Consider the following 18,134-nt stretch of genomic DNA (forward strand, 5'->3'; position numbering starts at 1 on the left):
GCCCTACTTCAGCATTCCCTTTGCACCTTCACGTTACGGCACAATGCTCCATAGTTAGCGTGACTCGCTACGAAGCTAGAGGTCCCCAGTTCGAACCCAGGGTAATGATATTGGAAGTCTTAAGGCAAATAATTAAGAGATTTATTGAAATAAAAATAAGTTTCATATTACAAAGTGAAGATGAGTCTTTGTACTGTATCTGGTAGTACACATGAGTAAAAATCCTTTAGGAACAAGAAATGCACAAACAATAGTCTGCAAACCCATCTGATATGGGTAATATGAGCACCCTGGTGGGGAATATGGGCAGTTATGTTTACTGGATACATTTAAGGACATATACACGTAACAATTAGTCACAGGTTAGCACTGAATGAATGCGTATCATAAACATAGCGGGGTGGCAAGGGGGCAGTTGCCCCTTCTGATAATCTCACTTAGAAATTTAGTGTAGAGAAATCTTATTACTGTTATAAAACTATATTATTCTCTTTAAAAAAATAAAGTATTTTGAAGCCGACGAAAGTTCCAAGCAACTACGGCAAGTTTATTTGCTATGTAATTGGACTCTCACTTCGTTCTCCAGCAAATTACTTGTTAAGACTCATGCATTTTATTCGATAGCCTAGTTGTGCTACACCTATGCGATCGCAGAATAAAAAATTGGTCGCACACTGGAAATGAATAAACTATGTGTAGTTGCTTTGATGAGATGGAACGAGGTTTTTCCTTACTGACTGAACGTTCATCAAGGCTCTTGCCCCCTTAATCAGAGAGTCTGCGCACGCCAATGATCATGAACATGTCCTGCAGTCCTCAAATTTCCTCATCCTCCTTACAAGTAGTGCACATGAAATGTATTCTTCCTGTACATCAATACAATGATTATGATACAGCAAGAAACAAAGCTGACAACAAATCCACTCCTCACCACGATACCAACGTTTGCATACAGACAATTTCGACAGGGTGGGCAGGAGCCAAATACTGATTAATTAAGGTGGGCAGATATCAAGTTTGAGTTTCACAAACGCGTATTCTCTCACCCTCACCCTGATTCCTTTGCATTTCTTTCCCTTTTCTCTTTGCTAATATACGTCTTATTTATCTTTTCCCACCTGGGCCTCCCCCATGGCGCAGTGGTAGCGTCATTGACTTGTAATCAAGGGGTCCCGGGTTCGATACCCGGTGGAGGCACAAGTGGTTCGGATTCCACTTTAAATTGTAGGTCCAGTCCCGATTAGCCTTACTGCGCATAAAGTGGACTTAAAACACCAAATCAATCAATCAATCAATCATTATGTTTTCCCACCATTTTTCTCTGACGTAAGAAGGAATATAACATAGTCCATACTTTATTGGGTGAACGAAGCAGATCAGATTAATTCATTTGATTGATCTAACTTCCCTTTCTTCCGCTTTTAGCTAATCACGAAGATGAGGATGAAGTGTTATGCAAAACGCAGAAGCCATTCGCATGTCCCGAGTTACGATCCAGTGTGTTGAACTTTCCGCTGACTCCACGGACCTGCGAATAACATTTGCTATCGCATGTTGACCAAACGTCAGCATTGTTGATTACACAAGACTCTTCCAGCGTGTGGCTAATGTAACCAAACACTTTCCTTCTACAGTCAAGCTTTGAGCTTCAATTGTGTTCAATTTAATTTTCGGTGAAGGGTTTCCAACTTTTATAATTTTAGTTTATGTAACTTTTTTATTGACTAACTAACTCTCTAGCCTTCTTAAACCCGAAGGTTCATGGCTGCAGCAACACAGGCCTTCCATCTGTCCCTATCTTGAGCAAGATCTATATACTCTTTTCCATCCCTACCGATTTCCTTTAGGTCCATCTCGACGTTGTCCCTCCATCTTCGTCTTGGCCTTCCTACAGGTCTCTTACCATCTGGTTTCCCAACAAGAATCCTGTAAACTCCTCTTTCCTCTCCCATTCGTGCCACATGGCCTGCCCACCTAAGTCTTCTTGATTTAATTATTCTAATAATATCTGGACATGAATACAAATTATGTAGTTCTAAATTATGTAACCTTCTCCACTCACCTGTCTCCTCATCCCTTTTAGGTCCAAAGATTTTCCTAAGGATCTTATTTTCAAATACTCTCAATTTATGTTCCTCTTTCAATGTAAGGGACCAAGTTTCGCACCCATATAATACTACAGGCAAAATTACTGTTTTGTATATTTTAACTTTTAGTTTCTTAGATATTAAACGAGAAGACAAAAGTTTATGAAGAGAGAAGTAACATGCATTTCCTGAATTAAGCCTACTTTTTATTTCCTCTTTAATATAATTTTCATTTGTTAATATTACTCCTAAGTATTTGAATTTGCAAACTGGTTCAAACGAGTTATCAATAATTAGATTTTGATTATTACCTAACACTTGGTTTCGGCCTGTAAGCATATATTTAGTTTTATCTTTGTTAACTTCCAAACCTATCTCTTTAGCAGTTTTGAAAAATATTTTAGCATTATTCTTAATTGTATTCACATCATCCCCCAGTAAGTCTACATCATCTGCATATGCTAACAACTGAGTCACACCATTTAATTTTACTCCTTCTTTAGTTTCTTTTACCTTCCTAACAGCATATTCTAAGGCAAAATTAAAGAGCAATGGAGATAATGCATCTCCTTGTTTTAACCCATCATGAATTGTAAATTTGTCAGACATATTAATACCCACACGAATTTTACTTTCTATTTCACTGGTGCATATTTTTATCATACTAACAAGCTTCTTAGGTATTCCAAACTCTACTAATATATTATATAATTTATCACTTTTGACCGAATCATATGCTTTTTTGAAATCAATGAATAGCTGATGGACATTTTGATTATATTCCCACTTTTTTCAAGTGTCTGTCTGATGTGAAAAATTTGATCTGTAGTTGATCTGTTACGTTTAAATCCACATTGATAATCACCTATAATTTCATTAGCATATGGGGTTAGTCTTGTTAAAAGAATGTTAGACAATATTTTGTATGTTGTTGAGAGTAGAGAAATTCCACGGTAATTACTGCAGTTCATTTTATCACCTTTTTTAAACACAGGAACAATTATGGATTCTTTCCACTGTTGAGGGATTTCTTCTTTATTCCATATTAAACAAATTAATGTATGAATTTGACATATTAATGAATTTCCACCATATTAAATTAACTCAGCTGGTATGAAATCAATGCCAGGTGCTTTGTTATTCTTTAGCCTTTTAATAGCATCTTTAACTTCAGTCAAGTTAGGTTCTGGAACTAAAGGTTGTGCTGTGTGGACTTCATTTACTTCTGATTTATCTCCTACATGGACATTTAAAAGGTCATTAAAGTAGTTCTTCCATCTATTTAGAATATCGCTTGGGTCAGCTAGAAAATCACCGTCTTTATCTTTTATCAAGTTTACTTTAGGTTTCCACCCCTTTCTAAATTCATTTACACCTTTATATAAATCTCTGATATTTTTATTTTTGCTGTTTGTTTCAATTTCGTTAATTTTGCTTTTCAAGTAATCTCTTTTTTTTACTTCTAAACGTGCGGTTAACTTCTCGCTTTATTCTATTATAATTGCTTAGATTTGTATCATCCAAGTTATTTAACCACCTAAGTCTAGCCTGATTTCTTATTTCTATTAGATTATGACATTCATTATCAAACCATAGCTTACTTTTTCTTGGTTTATGGTATCCTATACTTTCTTTCGCTGCTGATTCTATTGCATTACGTATGTGCTCCCAATTCTTATTTACGTCTGTTTCATTTATATTTTCATCATCATTTAAATCCTGCAAAACATCAAATCTATTTGACAGTTTAATTTGGTAATCTTTCTTAATTCTTTCATCAACAAACTTTCCTGTATCAAATTTTATAACTTTTAGATTTTGTTGCTTATGATTTATCACTGAGAGTCTTTCTCATAATTTAGCAATTAATAAATAATGGTCACTGGCACAGTCAGCACCTCTATGTGTACGAACGTCAATTATACTAGTATGCCTTCTCTTATCAATGAGAATATGATCTATCTGATTATGAGTTTTACCATCTGGAGAAGACCAGGTATATTTATGGATATCTTTATGTTTAAAAGTGGTACTTTTCACAATTAAATTCTTTGAGGTTGCAAAAGTAATCAATCTTATACCATTATCATTACTTAATTCATGAAGACTTTCTTTACCAATTGTGGGTTTAAATGTCTCTTCTTTGCCAATCTGTGCATTACAGTCACCTAACAGAATTTTCATATCATACTGAGAAAATTTATCAAAGACCTGTTCTAACTCTGTATAAAAATCATCTTTAGTATTATCATCTTTATCTTCCGTTGGTGCGTGTATGTTTATTAAAATAATTTTACACCACCTAACTTTTTTATTATGTAATAAAATACCTTTTAAATTTTGGTGAATGGCAGAAGGTTCAATTTAACTTTTAATGATTACAATTTCAATTTCGGAAATTGTCTTGCAAGAGGGGTGTCGTAGCCTATCCGTTCGATTAAGAAATATTGACCCTGGTAGATCTTGTCAGCTCCTGCTCAGAAATGTGTAGGGTAAGCCTTTCATAGGAAATGGTAAGAACACTGGCCTTTGGCAAGAGGTGACGAGAGGCCAAGCGAGGGTTTAAATAGGTGCGCATGAGAGCGACACGAGGCCTTATTACTTGGAATCATTGGAGAAGCAGGAGCTATTGGTCTATTTTCTAAACCGAACAGGGTAAGTTAGTCTACATCCCTTACCTGCCATTCGCATTTCTCACTTGAGTCTGAAACGAATCATGAGTTTATTTTAATGTTAAGTTAGATATTTGCACCTGCCCGTTCAGGGCTGTCTCTACCATTAATAGTATTAATCGGGAGTGGCAAGTTACATCCCTATTTAAGATCTCTGCGTTCATGTTGGAACGCTACGGGACAATCGCAAACACACACGGGCAGATCACAAAACAAGCTCCACAGAGCACTTTACTCTTTACTTTTATTTCACTTTAGATATGGTTCGATAGAAATCTGCATAGAGGTTGAGATAACAAATAATGCGTTTAAATATATTGTACGAAGTAATTTAGGAAAAGAAATTGAATATGATCGTGGTAGCCATGTAGCAATTTCTCTCTTGTTCACATCTTACCTTCATACAAATGAGGTTTCTCTTGTTCGCGGTGCTTTGAAACTCTTAGAAACAGTTTCAATTACTGACAATTACCACACGAGCGAAATAAATCGTCCATTGCCCAAAATGCTAGGTTAAAGTAACCAGCCTATCCATGAATCGAAGTTCTTTTGAATACTATATGGAAGTAACACGAAGACGTTTTCATTTATTAATTTGTTCGTTTTTCAAAATTTTTTACCATATAATTTCATGACAATATACTCCCACCTCCGAAAAAGTTCACTTTGGCTGTAGATAATGTAATACTTCTGTGCCGACAGAGGTGTTAACTCGATCGCTAGTCTTATGCTTCAAGTTTTAAGTAAGGAATGAAATTATAAATAATATGTCACCGTATTTTGTTACGATTTTCGTAATTTTACTCGGTAAACTAATGTAAATCCAAAGACAGCGAAACTTATAGGAGGTGGGAGTATGTGAGGCTGTCTAGCTCTGTGATGCTGTCTAGTATCGACAATATTCATAAGAAAAATAGGCACGGAGTCAAGACAATAATATATTTTTATTGGAGCATTTGTATTTTCCCAGATACTTATTAATACTTTTTGAATCTGTTCAGTTGAGCAATCGGGTGGGCAGAGGAATTTTTGGGTGGGCGCTTGCCCATCCGTCGCGCCGTCCCTGTCGTTAGGTGCACCCGTCAATGGAATGCGATGTGAATATGTTATGGATCGTGAAGGGTCATGAGTAGAGCTCGGAAGTTGAAGACCTATAAATTGCCCAAAAAAAAAAGAAATATATAAAGATACCTAAAAATATAAAAAAAGGACCTAAATACGGAAAAAATGACGTATAAATGTGATCCAAATTAATTAATAACTTCAGTTTTAATTACATATTTAATGTATATGGTTGTATACACCGTGCTGAAAGCTTGAAAACAAGAGAAAGTTTCCCCTTACAGCGCGACCTTCCAGACAAGTTACGGTTAAAGGACCTTGCACCGTACCTGCTTCAGTCGTCCAATTTTTTTTCTCTCGTTTCTTTACTACAGAAACGATGTTTAAGAGATGATGAACTGATGATGATTCGAATTGAGAATGGGCAGTAAAAACGTAGTCGAAAGAAGGTGAAGTTGCAAAAAAAAAGTCGTTCAGACCTAAAAAGGGCTAAAAAAGGATCAATAAGCTAAAAAACGCCGAAAAAGGCAAAAAAGGACAAATAAAACCCACCTTTTCTGGCCTACAATGACCCAAAATGAACATATATCATGTTGGGCCTCGTCTTCGGACACTAGGAAAAAAAAAAGGATTTCTCCTCAACTTCCGAGCTCTAGTCATGAGTAATACACTCCTTTTTTGTCAATTTCTGAGGTTTCAAAAATATTATATGGCTTAGATGCTTATCTTTCTGAAGTGCCCAAATCACACCGAATTGCTGTGCTCATTTTCCTCCGAATTGCAACTTTTTATGCGAGTTGGTACTACTGCGTTAGACTAGCCGCAACAATTCATAGTACGTGATCAACTGCTCTAGCTTTGTTGTTACTATATCCATATGTCATTATCTCAAGTAATATTCAGCTCAGGTCTTAACTCCTACGAGTCTAAAATAACATCAGCTGTCTTTTTAGAACAATTTCGAGAGTACTTCCCTTTAAACAGGCCCAGAACGTTTATTTTCGGCAGCTCAGATGGGAACGCTGTTACACGTGACAATCAAGACTCCACCGATGTTATCAACGTACACTTGATTTATTTCACCGCACACAGCATACGCTGTGACGCAGTAACATTAATTGTGCCCATTTTCCCCTACTGCTTGCTTTCAATGGGATCATTACAGCCCAGAAGTGTCCGTGACTGTACCACTGCAATCCAAGAGGTAGAATGTGACAAATGACCGAAATAGAAAGAGAGAGAAAGCAATACACAGGGGTAGATTTACCATTATGTCGCTTTGGGTAATCGCGACGATGAGGATTAATGATAATTAATAAAATTGACGACAGGACAGTCAAAAAGGAACAGCAACGCCTACGGCAGAAGTCTTTATCTGGTGAAATCGGAGTCGACCACTGAACAGCCTTGGCCACCCGAGGGATTCAAAATACAGAACTTACTGCCTGCCTTTTAAAACAGCGGCTGAAAATCAAAGAATCATCGATCAATTTCTAAATCCGTACATAAAAAAAGATTGTAATAAATGCGTGGGCAGTAAAAATTACGTTATAGATTTGATTATTTCCAAATAAACTTCCCGGTTGTCCTAGCTCTACACGAATTAAAGTGCTTAATTCTTGTTACTTTCTTCTGAAAATATATTTAAATGGTCAAAATAAGTGAGCCCATTTGCACGAAAGTTTGTAAGTGCAATTCAACAACCATATTAAATGTGCGCATATACTCTTGCGAACTTTAAATAGAGGAAAGGTGGCAAATTAAATGACAGACACGCCGCTGGTCTTCATTAACGTACCCAGTTCTTCTGAGCACGCAAATACCATAACGAAACGTTATTCTGCTTGTTACTTATTTGACTAGTGTTCATTAACAGTTTCTTTACAGCAGGGGTGTCCAAAAAGTTTCTATGTACTCAAGCAATTGATTGCGGGCCACAGTACATTTACACCAACGATACTGTTTCAACTGGTGGAGGCACATAGTGGTTCCGATGCACTTTAAACTGTAAGTCCAGTCCCGGTTAGACTTTTAGTGCATAAAGTGACTTAACAACGAACTCAAACAAACAAACCAACGATAATGACTCAAAGCAATATTAGAACTTTCATAAGTACTACCAGTGGTTATAAAACCTCAAAGTACTACCATTGGTTATAAAACCTCTTGTACATAAATATGCATAAAAAGCCATGGTAGGTCTGCTCTTATACAGTGGAAAATGGCACCTTGTACTGGAACAATTACACATGTGGTCCAAATATACCTTGTTTTCAATTGTTTTGATTCGCTCACCATTGGGGAAAATGAAAAAGTGCGGTAACTTTTTGAACACCCGGTGCTCCGGATAATCCCTGGAGTCGTGCTCAGAAGAAGAGGAAGGTTTTGTAATGTTTGCGATTCCTCTTCGAGCCACCATTCATCTTTCTTAGCCGGCAGAGGCCGTTACTCGCAGGTAGAAGCTTCTGCCGTTATTCCCGGCATGCAACTCGCCTTCCGAGGATTTTAAAAAATGATTGCCTCCGGATGATAAACAGCGTTTGTTTCACCTCGCGAATTCTCCGCATGCGACCGGCTCATCCTTCAGGATGGGAAAAGGAGCTGTGTTATTTCTTTTCGCGCCTACATGTGTGCAGCCAGAACCTCTGCTTGGAGCAGTTGGGTTCTGCACCTGGATTGAGCAAGAGGAGGAGGGGAGGGATTTATAAAATGTGGCCCCCAGGCTATGTTTTGAGCCCTGCCAACATTAATATCATTATTATTATTATTATTATTATTAACAGTTTTGTTATCATGGTACCCACTTCCACCAATTCTATGCTCTGTATTAATAACACTTGTAAAGTTTAAAATATAAACACATCGGATTTAAAACTATTCATTAAGCTTAGTTTCTACTTGCACTATGCATTTCACCACACAGCACTAATAAAGTACACGCACCAAAGGAAAGAAACCGACACTACATTACGGTAGCCACACTGGCCGCTAACTGGGAAACAAGGATGTTGTTTGCAACCGTCAATATCCCTTCACTTGGCTTTGAATTGTTGACATTCAAAATATTTACTTCGTTTCTTCAATGAACATTTGTTTACATTCGAGCACGGTTACGTGACATCTGAAAATAAGGTTATGACGTAAGATGTTACGTAAACGCTTAACACTCCTTCTTCTACCTTCTTTCATGAAATAAGCAAATGAAAACCTTAGCATGTCATTTAATTTTGCTATTATCACAATATTAAGGGCTTTTAATAGTCGATGGTCTTTGTCACTTCTGCTCCTTTAGGATCCCATTGTTGTGCACCAAATATTAGTAACTAATTATTACACAATTACCTTCTTTTATTGACATTAAAATACGAAATAACTACAGGCTGGCTCAAAAAGTTACTTAACACCCCCGGTACAAGGCCACTGCAGCGTGCAACATGGAAATGGTGATGACCAATCGTTATCAGGCCAAGGGGGAACCACATTGACGCCACCCGCGCGGTCGGCGGCCATCTTGATGTCCGCCATCTTGAATTCAACTTCAGAATTTTAAATGGGAAGGGGGTGATATGATATATCAAATCAGGCTAGAATGTCACGAGAAATGCAATGGTGAAGGTTTTTTCGACGTATCTTTAACCAGTAAAAAGTTATGACTGAATTCTTGTACCAATTTGCTCCTTTTCGAGGTGTTAGAAAAATGCCTTAAAATTTGTTTAGAGCATCGGTAATGCATCGAGATCAAAGTGACGTCTATGGAGAGACGTTCGCATGCCATTGCACATTATTTTAATCGGATACATACACAAAGAGCTGCGCATTATGAATGGTTGTCGCGAACAATTACAATCCATTAAATGAAAATTTCTTCACAGTGACAAGGCTAATGTTTATGTTCATAAGGAAGTTCATAAACAGAATATTCGATGCTTTTTATCTGATAACCCATTTTTGACAGATCAAAGCTGAATGGTTAGTGTTGGTAAGTTAATGGTGTGGCGTGCTGTGTGGAACACGATTGGATAGTCAATTTTCCATCAACGGAACCTTAAATGCTTAGGGCTACTTGGATTTGTTAAATAAACAAGTTTTTACATTCTTGCTTATGGAAGAAGGTACTTTTTACAGAGTTTTTTCAATAGTGAGGAACACCAGAACACTATGGGAACGTTGTGAAGCAGTTTCTGTCCAAAGTTAGTTATCAGATGACAAGGGTTGCATATTCTGTTTATGAACTTCCTTATGAACATAAACATTAGCCTTGTCACTGTGAAGGACTTTTATTTCAATGGAAACTTCACACTGTAAATTGTTCGCGACAACCATTCATAATGCGCAGCTCTTCGTGGATGTATCCGATTAAAATCGTGTGTAATGGCATGCGAACGTCTCTCCATAGACGTCACTTTGATCTCGATGCATTACCGATGCTCTAAACAAATTTTAAGGCATTTTTCTAACACATCGAAAAGGAGCAAATTGGTACAAGAATTCAGTCATAACGTTTTACTGGTTAAAGATACATCAAGAAAACCTTCTCCATTGCATTTCTCGTGAAATTCTAGCCTGATTTGATATATCATATTACCCCCTTCCCATTTAAAATTCTGAAGTTGAATTCAAGATGGCCGCCGACCGTGCGGGTGGCGTCAATGTGGTTTCCCCTTGGCCTGGCAACGATTGGTCATCACTATTTCCATGTTGCGCGCTGCAGTGGCCTTGTACCGGGGGTGTTAAGTAAATTTTTGAGCCAGCCTGTATAATTATGAGTACACAATAAAATTATTTGGGAAAAACTGCAACTTATGACCCAGTGGCTACCTCGAGGGTATCAACTCGTAAATAAAAAATTTAAATGAATAATCAATGTGAATTAGCATTAGCGAGCTTATTACGTAGTTGGCAACAATGGAAAAATCCAACGTGGAACTCTTGACGACGCCATATGCACGTAGCATCATTACCCGGTCCTAAAATACACAGACAATAAGGATAATCCTATTTAATTGAAAACGGGGACGCACTAACGTCATATTTTAAAACAAGGCAAAAATGACGAAATTATGATTACAATATACTCATTTGCCCTTGTACACAAAATGTTGAAATAAACGTTTATTTTATGGATTTTATCGACAATGTAATTATCACATTGTTCATTGTTGAAAATTTCTGATGTTAGTACTGAAAATATAATTTTTAAACATTAAGCAACAACTTCTGTGTGAAAGACAGAAATGATCCTATCCATTTTGGATTTGACAATTAGGCTAAACATTAGATATGTTTATTTGGGATACCTTTCACCGCATGGAACTTCAAATGGATGCCGTAACATAAGATACAACATAAATATGTACAGAAGGTATGAAATATAGCTAAATGTAAATGCTTATATGCACGATTTGGAGAATCACTCCAGAAGCAACAACATTTATACACTAAAAAAAACAATACACGACACAAATCATAAACTTCCAAATATATTATGTACACAATTCGAATGAATGAATAAAAACACGTGCGTAGGAATGAAAACTACTGGCATGGCGGTCGTTACAAGACATGCACGAGCAACAATCCAACTCGGACTCTCCGCAACAATGGTCTCATCCAGAAGAAATGCGGAAATGCAAAACGACCCGACAACTAAAGGGTGGTTAAAAAACCCACCAGAAGCAGTTAGAGCGAGTGGGTTGCGTAACCTTGCGTCAGCCGCATTTACAAAACGGTTTCGGGGAGATTCCTGGCCAAGTCCACATTTTATGGAGCGACATAAAACGTGCGATAACGCAGCCTCGGTGGCTTAAAGGCCGCCCTGAGTGGCTGCGGACCCTTCACCTTGCGATCTGGGTCCGATAAAAAGACAAGAGCGGAGAAAGCACATAATAAAGGAACGGCCTTTCCATCTTTCTAAGTAGCCATTCGACAGCCATGTATTAAGATGTTACGGCACATTACGTGTCGCCTCCCTTCCCGGGAACTTTATGCGTACGTAACCTCGCATGAGTTATAAAAGCCTGTCTAAGTTTATCTTGGGATTCTGGGAAAGCGTATCTGGGTACTTTCTGGAGCCTCTGGTTGTTATTGGCGCAAACTTCCGCCGAAAAGGATACGTTTCTTCCTCTGCGTGTGTGCGCGATGCCGAACTAGAGCGCACATGCACGGTGTTGCCCGGAAGTGAAACAAGGCCATTCTCCTCTTGCGTGAGATTTAAGTTTTAACTGTACCATTTTCAAAATTAGTTTAGGATTCGCCTGCCTCAGTGGTCAGCGTAAATCGCTACGAAGCCAGAGATCCAGGTTCGAACCCTGTTCAGGCATGGATGCCCCTCATGCATTTAATCATTCAATCCCATCGTCGCGATTAATTCAACATGTAGAAAGGCGACGTAAAAAATCCTGTAGTGATCATTACCAGATGTAATAATAAATATTTCATTCGGAAAGGTGATTTTTAATGATTAACCTGACATCACATGGATAAACGCTTACAGATCGAGAAGAAAAAAAATCCTTCTTTTACTGTGAAATGTTTTAAAAAATAAATTGTTCTCTAACCTCATTAGGTGAGCATTTTAGCTATTTAAATTCGCCTGGCGAACATTGCATTCCTAGAAGAGCAACATTTGTAGACAGAGAGAGGGAAAGATTGGAAAAGATAGAATGCAAGACAGAAAGAGAGGATATAGATATAAAGAGAAAGAGAAAAAGAGAGAACGAGACGAAGATGGAAGGATAATGTCGAGATGGACCTAAAGGAAATCGGTAGGGATGGAAAAGAGTATATAGATCTTGCTCAAGATAGGGACAGATGGAAGACCTGTGTTGCGGTAGCCATGAACCTTCGGGTTTAAGAAGGCAAAAGAGTGTTAGTTACGAGAGGACTAGAAATTCAGCAGAAGAAAGACAAGGAATGACAGAAAGAATGAAAAGGAACATATGCAGAGAAAGAAAGAACGAACAAGAAAGAGAATACAGGAAGGAAGAGGACAGGAATAACCCAAGAAAGAGATAAGAGGACGGAAGAAAAAGAGAAAAAGAGAACAGAGTAATAAATCAAGAAAGAGATAAAGGACAGAGGAAGAAAAAACAGAAGAATAAACCAAAAAAGATAGAAAGAACGAAGGAAAAACAGAGAAGATCGAGAAAGAGATAGAGAACGGAGTAAGAAAGAGAAAGAATGAGATCAGAGGAATAAAGAGATAGAGAACGAAGGAATTAACGCAAAATGAGAGAATGAAGGAATAAATGAATAAAGCGAGAGAAAACGAGGGAAGAAAGAATCAGAGAAAAATAACCACGAAAGAGATAGAGACAGACGGAAGAAAAAGAGACAAGGAACATAGCAAAGCAAGAAACAGATAGAGTAAAGAAGAAAAGAAAGTTGATAGAGAGAAAAGAAGATAAGAAGAGAGAAGCAGCCGTGATCATCAAAGGAGATCTACTCTTCAGCCAACGAGCCCTACGACGATGCCTCTGTTCGCTACTTAGCGGTGTGGTTGCATTTCATTGAACACCCAGTGCAGCTTGTACGCGAAAATCTATTCGGAGAAACCCACAAGGATAAATATGCGAGCAGGCAAAGCTACGGACTGCGCCCAACAAAGCCAAGACGGCTGAGCGTCTCGGAAATCGAGTTAGTCGTAGATTATTCCGTTAATCGGACTTTCCTTCCAAGTTCCAACGCCCCTAGGGAAGGAGTTTCGATAAGAAACGACTCCTCGGAAACGGAGCTTCGAAACAAACCCAATAGATGTCTCTCCTTGTCAGACATTAGTTTGCCATTTCCGGTACATTACCCTCGCAGCGGAAGGGCAAGCTTCCGGTTTCATCAGAATGAACCTCCATGACGAAAGCAGAGAAAAGAGAGATGGAGAGATGAAGAGAAGGAAATGGAGATAGAACGGGAGGAGGGAGAGAGAGAGAGAGAGAAAGAGAGATAGGGACAAAGCAAAAGTGAAGTATGGAAAGAAAGAAATCACAAGAGACGGAGAAAGACAGGTAACAGTAAGAAAAATGGAAGACAGTGTGTGAAGAACGAAAGGAAGAAAGAGGACAGAAGAAATAAGTATGTTAATATTGAAAGAGAGGGAGAGGATAAAAGACAGAATAAGAAAAATAGTAGATATAGTCTGTAAAAAGAAAAAGTAAGTGGGGTTAGAAAGACAACAAAGAGAGATGGAGAAAACACAGACAAGAGAAATGTAGAGGACACAGTAAGAAAGAAGTATGGAAAGAGCGAGAGAAAAATGGGGAGAAGCACAGACAGAATACCAAAACCAATGAAAGAGATGCAATGGGAAGAGAGAGTATGAAAAGCTTGGAAGAAAAGAGAACATAGAAGAGAATAAGAAAAATTAACAGTGACAGTGAGAAAAACAGAGAGAATAGACCGGTAGAGAAAAGGAAGAAGATTCAGTTAGAGACAGAGGGAGGATATGCAATGAAAGTGGGTAAGAGAAAGAACATATTTCGCTGCCTACATGCCTCGAAGGGATGATCTCATCTCGATCTAAACGATAATCTTGGACCATCCTCAAGCTAGTATAGTATACTTCCTCCGAAATAAACGTTAATAAAAAAAAACATCTCTAATATTCTTTCTTTGTTATTTTATATTTACCGAGCTTTTCTCCATCTTGTTTGACTAATTCGGACGACGAGAATGAATGATGATGATGAAATAAGATTAAGGAACAATCACAAACACACACAAGTCAAATAATGGTGTGCTATGTAGGAGGCTGGTTGACTTATGAATGCCTTCTCATAAAGTCACCTCAATAACCTGAGCGAAACAAACAAATCAAATCCTACCTCAACTTTTCGAACGCCCCTCGCATATGAACGCAGTATAATTATTTTAGAAAAAAAACTTTTAAAGGGGGGGGGGAGCGCTCCTGACATGCTCTCGCGCTGGTGGAGACAGCCTGTAAATAATTCGCTTATGCTGTAAGCACCGCTGTCGGGAGTTACAAGGGCGTAATTTATTTCTCAGCGCTCGCCACTCCAACTCACCCTCCAGAGTAACTCACCCACTCCATGTTTTTATAATTGGAGGACGGTGGGAGGGGAGGGAATGTTCATGCGGAAAATTCTCACGGGTGCGCAAATAATTACAGTTATGCAGAGTTTTACCAGGGAAAAAAGACAACTTTCTCCCTCAGAGCGCTGAATTTTGCATCCTGTCTTCTTTCAAGCGTGCAACAACCTGTCGCTGTTTTTTCGGCATGACTCTTCAACATTGTAAATCCTTGTTCTCACTGCACTAAACGCTTCCTCGTAAATACTCAATCGCGGAGTAAATGCTTGTCATGTTCCTTGTTGTAACCAAACTGGTGCTGGGTTCATATACCGCGATTGTGGGGGGACTTTTCCTTTGCTAACGTCGCTTATTTGTATCGCGTGGTTATTTGCGATGGTAGAAAGGGAAATGAAGGTGGAGATGGATTTCTTCTTTTTCCGCTTTTCTTGAGACTTCCCTCTTCCTCAATGCCTCTCCCTTCCTCCAGTTCTCTTAGTTTCTCTCTCCCTCAGCTCTTCTCTGTTCCCTTCCTCTCCCTCCTTCTTTCTGTGACCCTATCTCTCCTCCTTCTGCCCCCTTCCTCCCTCTATCTCAATCTCTCTTCCTACCTTCTCTCTCCATCCCTTTCATTACATTCCTCTCCTTATCTCTCTCCTCTCTTGGAGAGGTTTGTCATTCTACTGAACGAGCTTAAAAAATAACTTTCTCCGGACTTCAATGAACATCGTTTTTTTCCTGTCCCCCTATCTCTCTTCTTATCTAACTCTCTCTTCCTACCTTCCATTAAGTCTATTCCTTCACCCCTCTTTCCCTTCCTCACTCTCAATCTGTCTCTCTCCCTCTCTTCGTCCTTCCCGTTGTCTCTTTAACTCGTCTCTTTTTCCTTTATCTCTCTCTCTCCCTCACCCTTATCTGTTTCCCGTTATCTCTAACTGTCCCCCTCGCTCACTCTCATTCCTTTCTATCTCTTTCTCTCCCTCGCTTTTCATCTAGTTCTTATGCTTCCCCCCCCCCTCTCTCTCTCTGAAACTTGGCCTCGTTATACTCTACAATCAAACCTTGATATTTCATACATAGCGAGTGTTCAATATATAGATGATATGAACCTCACGGCTCATATCCATGTGCCGTTAATTATTCTGGATTATTTTATATTAGTTGGTTCTTATTATTTGATTATTAATATTTCGTTATTGTAATATTTTATATTTCATAATATTTGATAAATAGAAAGATTATTACTAGGCTTATAATCCACTAATATTTCCTTTATTGTAACAATAAGTGTAAACGAGGCCTAATGTAATAAACCATGTGTTAATTTTCTGACCGAATCTTTAATATTGGATATGTAAATCTGTGTTCTTTCACGGCAGAAAAATGTTTATGATTTAGGACAATGATTCGAGTTTAGTCTTTATTAACAGAGATGAATCGTTCCCCTTATACAAATTTATTTGGTTTTGCTGCAACTTGAAAATTTGTTAAACTTTGATATTGAGATTGTGAATATAGACATTGATGAGTATTTAGTTTTTGGAAATGTCTTTAGTCGCGCTGTGCAAATTACGTAATGCTTAACAAGTGAGCATGGATTGGAAAGGTATATAAGTAGACGCGGAGCTTAGTTTGCACGCATTCCATCAGCGTCGGCTCTACGATATAAACATCTAATGACACTTGGGAATAAAGATACCTGTATTTCGCCAAGCACATTTATACTTCGAAATTTATAATGTTATGGGACGACAGGTTAGGATCGGCCGAAATTCCTTGAGGTTAATGACGCCTGCCTATTGGACATGTATTTGTCACTGTTGACCCATATGTTCTCATCCTTACGGATAAATGATAGAATTTCAGATCTCCGAACTTTATTTTGGCCTTCTTCAAAATTTATTCAACGCAGGCTTATTTGGGCAAGGAAGCAAGACTAGACATGTAATGCAATAAGTCTCGTTTTTCAATGGACATGTCATCATTGGCGTGTATCTTGATGTAAGCTCTGCCTATTAACGTTTCTCGATCCCAAGTACTCAGTGGAGCCCGCAGACTCTATTCTGCTTAAATCCTGCCCGTTTTGACATCGATACTGATGACACATTTTGGTCGCCATACTGTAGGAAGGGGCACGTACGAAAGTTTTTGTCTGCTACTGAATGTTAGGCCGTAAGCTTCGTCTACGGTTGCAAAAACGACAGGGTTCTCTTCCCTGGTACGGCTTCCTCCTAGCGACGCACATGCACACGTAACTATTCCCTGCACATATACATATTTGGATTTTTCCCGTGGAGACATGCAGCAAATTAGAATTCTGAATTCATCGAATCGAATATTAACGAACAGGGGATTCTGTATTTTTTTAAAATTAAGGATATTCATGGATTGTAAATTGTAACTGAGTGTAATGTAAGCTTTCGTGTGCATTGGAAATATACCATCTCCTGGATAAAAAATGAATGAAAAGAAAGGTCAAAGTAACCTCCCACAAGATGCAGTTGCCAATCTTAAAATTTGAGAAGAGTCGTTCATTTATTTTATGATTCACCAACACCTCCCTTAAGTTCTCAATGCTTTATTTACCAAGCCCGTACCTGAGAGGGGTCAGAGTATCCCATTTAGCCGTCTGAGTTTTAGCCGAGGTGAAATTAGAACATAAGGTATTGGAAGACAGAGGCAGGCTAGGATTACCATAATTTGCAGCTCTGTGTGTGTGTGTTACTGAAAGTGGAGAGCGAAATAATATACAGTTATATTTATATGAACATATATATATATATATACGCATATGAATTGCGTCTTACATAAAGCTAAGGTCAACCTTCATGCGTGAATAAGCGCGCGTAATGGCCATGGTATGTCTCGCAGGTAGGTAAGACGAGCAGAGCGGCGCTCGCTGTGAAAGAGGTTGAGTTGACAGTAGCGTCGAGACGTTCGTCGCGTCCAGTTAAGCAGCTGCCGTGCGACCGATCAGCGGTTAGGAGGGAAGCGAGTATTTCAGGATGTATGTGTCCCATTTTTATTCCCGGTGACTGTACATCAATATATTGAAGTACCCTCGTATATAAACTTAACAAGGCAATAACCGGAAGCCAGGTTGGTTCCATCTGAAGGACAGGGAGCAAAGAGGAGAGCGGCGCCTTCCGAGCTGACATCTAGAAGCAAGCATCTACTCTAATATTAAGTGGCAAGTCCGTTCCCCGCGAGAAGTATGCATATTTCAGGGCCGCCGCCCCACAATGAGGTTTTGCCAGACGCCGCGCTTTCTGTTCCCATGCATGCGGAATGG

General features: G+C 38.7%; 1 protein-coding gene and 1 non-coding gene across 3 annotated transcripts in view; both read left to right on the forward strand.

Annotated features, from left to right (window-relative positions):
- Positions 1-18,134, forward strand: part of LOC145988496 (potassium channel subfamily K member 18-like) — a 617,809-nt gene that overhangs the window by 67,291 nt on the left and 532,384 nt on the right. The window lies entirely within an intron of this gene.
- Positions 1,123-1,197, forward strand: TRNAT-UGU (transfer RNA threonine (anticodon UGU)). The gene has a single exon. It is a non-coding gene; the product is annotated as a tRNA-Thr (tRNA).

This window comes from Lepisma saccharinum, chromosome 6 (assembly GCF_977018435.1).
Source record: "Lepisma saccharinum chromosome 6, izLepSacc3.1, whole genome shotgun sequence".
NCBI lineage: Eukaryota > Metazoa > Arthropoda > Insecta > Zygentoma > Lepismatidae > Lepisma > Lepisma saccharinum.